We start from the raw sequence: 3,375 nt of genomic DNA on the forward strand, positions 1-3,375 counted from the left end.
GTAAACACAAAATGCAGTTTTTAAATGATGGTTTTTATTATTTAGGGAGAAAAAAAATCCAAACCTACATGGCCCTGTGTGAGAAAGTAATTGCCCCCTGAACCTAATAACTGGTTGGGACACCCTTAGCAGCAATAACTGCAATCAAGCGTTTGCGATAACTTGCAATGAGTCTTTTACAGCGCTCTGGAGGAATTTTGGCCCACTCATCTTTGCAAAATTGTTGTAATTCAGCTTTATTTGAGGGTTTTCTAGCATGAACCGCCTTTTTAAGGTCATGCCATAGCATCTCAATTGGATTCAGGTCAGGACTTTGACTAGGCCACTCCAAAGTCTTCATTTTGTTTTTCTTCAGCCATTCAGAGGTGGATTTGCTGGTGGGTTTTGGGTCATTGTCCTGTTGCAGCACCCAAGATCGCTTCAGCTTGAGTTGACGAACAGATGGCCGGACATTCTCCTTCAGGATTTTTTGGTAGACAGTAGAATTCATGGTTCCATCTATCACAGCAAGCCTTCCAGGTCCTGAAGCAGCAAAACAACCCCAGACCATCACACTACCACCACCATATTTTACTGTTGGTATGATGTTCTTTTTCTGAAATGCTGTGTTCCTTTTACGCCAGATGTAACGGGACATTTGCCTTCCAAAAAGTTCAACTTTTGACTCATCAGTCCACAAGGTATTTTCCCAAAAGTCTTGGCAATCATTGAGATGTTTCTTAGCAAAATTGAGACGAGCCCTAATGTTCTTTTTGCTTAACAGTGGTTTGCGTCTTGGAAATCTGCCATGCAGGCCGTTTTTGCCCAGTCTCTTTCTTATGGTGGAGTCGTGAACATTGACCTTAATTGAGGCAAGTGAGGCCTGCAGTTCTTTAGACGTTGTCCTGGGGTCTTTTGTGACCTCTCGGATGAGTCGTCTCTGCGCTCTTGGGGTAATTTTGGTCGGCCGGCCACTCCTGGGAAGGTTCACCACTGTTCCATGTTTTTGCCATTTGTGGATAATGGCTCTCACTGTGGTTCGCTGGAGTCCCAAAGCTTTAGAAATGGCTTTATAACCTTTACCAGACTGATAGATCTCAATTACTTCTGTTCTCATTTGTTCCTGAATTTCTTTGGATCTTGGCATGATGTCTAGCTTTTGAGGTGCTTTTGGTCTACTTCTCTGTGTCAGGCAGCTCCTATTTAAGTGATTTCTTGATTGAAACAGGTGTGGCAGTAATCAGGCCTGGGGGTGGCTATGGAAATTGAACTCAGGTGTGATACACCACAGTTAGGTTATTTTTTAACAAGGGGGCAATTACTTTTTTACACAGGGCCATGTAGGTTTGGATTTTTTTTCTCCCTAAATAATAAACACCACCATTTAAAAACTGCATTTTGTGTTTACTTGTGTTATATTTGACTAATGGTTAAATGTGTTTGATGATCAGAAACATTTTGTGTGACAAACATGCAAAAGAATAAGAAATCAGGAAGGGGGCAAATAGTTTTTCACACCACTGTATGTGTAGTGCAAAGCCTTTTTATAAAATAAAGCCTTTACTTTTAAAGATTTTGCAAGGCTCTTTCTTGTCAGGGTTCAATGGTATCCCACCCAAGCCCCCCAACGCTCCCAGAAAGCTATTCTTTGAAAGTGCTTTGGAGCTTTTTAGGACTCCCCAGTCATGGCAGACTGCTTCAAAGCTCCTCACATGCTATAAAAGGAGGTCTGAAACCACCACCAAGATATCCAATTAACATTATAATAATAATAAAAATTGGAGTCCAGGAGTGTGGAAGCTCTTAGCTGACATTAATATTAAGCCCACGTTATGCTAGTCTTCAGTGTGCCAGAACTTCTAATATTCTAGCCTACTGCAGGCCCAACCTTTTTAAGTTTTCATGATTCTCTCTGGCCCCTTAGTGCGACTATTCTCCAAATACTGAGGAAGGGAAAAATATTCACGTCACATGAGTCACAGCAAAAATCCCCCTGACGTGAACAAGTTGCCCCTCAACTTTGAATCTGTGGTGGCTTCTAATATGTTGTAGTGACACGCCATCGCTCGCCAGCTCCGAGTGCCAATGGATTCTTGCTGTTCATGTTGGTTACTGTAATAACTTGCAAATAGAATGAATACATAGCTTCAGTGCCAGCTGCAGGGGAGCCATGGAAAACGAGAAGCCTGCCAAAGCTGTGTGATTTCCAGCTATGAGTCAACACCGAACGGCTCTTCTAAGGACACCAATTCAGCTATAAGAGTGACATGAAGAGCGAGAGGCCTTTGGTGTGATGCTACGATGTTTCTAATGGGAGCAAATCACATTTTTAGGACAACATGTTTAAACATTATTTTAATGTCCAAAATAGTCACCTATACTAACATGTACATAAGTTTTATTATACATCGAATTAAAAATTTGATATATTGCCCTACCCTAGTTGCTCCACTACCATCTCTACATATAATCTTCATTTGGATCTTGATCTTTGTTTATCCGCAAATGAATTAGAAGAAGCAGCACTAGATGGCAGTAGAGAGACAGCTAAAACATAGGCATTGCATTAAGAATCTCCTCCAGGCTTATACTACTGAAGACTGTAGTACTCCAGTCACACCTCAAAACACAGACATTCAAACTAAACTAATTGTTGTGCTTTAAATTAACTAATCTTTATATATAATCTTCATTTGGATCTTGATCTTTGTTTGTCCGCGAATTATACACATGCGTAGACCACCTTCCAGTTTAGTACGTTGTTGTTACTCATGGATGTCAACAATGTGCCAGAATAACGAAAGGGGTGGTGGACAGTGTTATGCTGGTTAGCTCCTGAGGCCTGGTTAGAGAATGAGATTGCCGAAGATAAAAGGTACGTGCCTACGTAACATATGAATGAAAGAAAGACAGTGGGTAAAATGAATGACAACGTAACAGCACGTTCCGGAAATTATTATTGTTACATTGTAGCCGGCGAGTGCTGCGCGTCTCACAGTTGTACCGTGGCTTGCTCACATGTCAGTGAAGTGAACCCTATTTATGCTTTAAAGAGTCTGGATACCTATGTGTCCCCCTTTTATAACCATTGCTCCGTGTATATTGCCTTACTCTTTGGATTGCCACAAAGCAACCTGCGAGATTGGAGAAAGGTTGAGAAGAGATCGTGAGAGGAAACGACAGCGTCGTGAAAAGGAGACGGACTGTGAACGGAGAGAAGCAGAAATGCTCCTCCACCACCACATAATTACTATTCGGACAGTGATTCCGAGTAGGCCGTTCCTATCGAATCAAATGTCCAAGGGTTTTGTTTTGTAATTTTGTTTCCCTTATAAAAAATCATAATGCTGTGCAACGAAGGGCCCAGTTCATGACTGGCAGCCGCATTTAAACAGG

This window comes from Erpetoichthys calabaricus, chromosome 5 (assembly GCF_900747795.2).
Source record: "Erpetoichthys calabaricus chromosome 5, fErpCal1.3, whole genome shotgun sequence".
Classification (NCBI taxonomy): domain Eukaryota; kingdom Metazoa; phylum Chordata; class Cladistia; order Polypteriformes; family Polypteridae; genus Erpetoichthys; species Erpetoichthys calabaricus.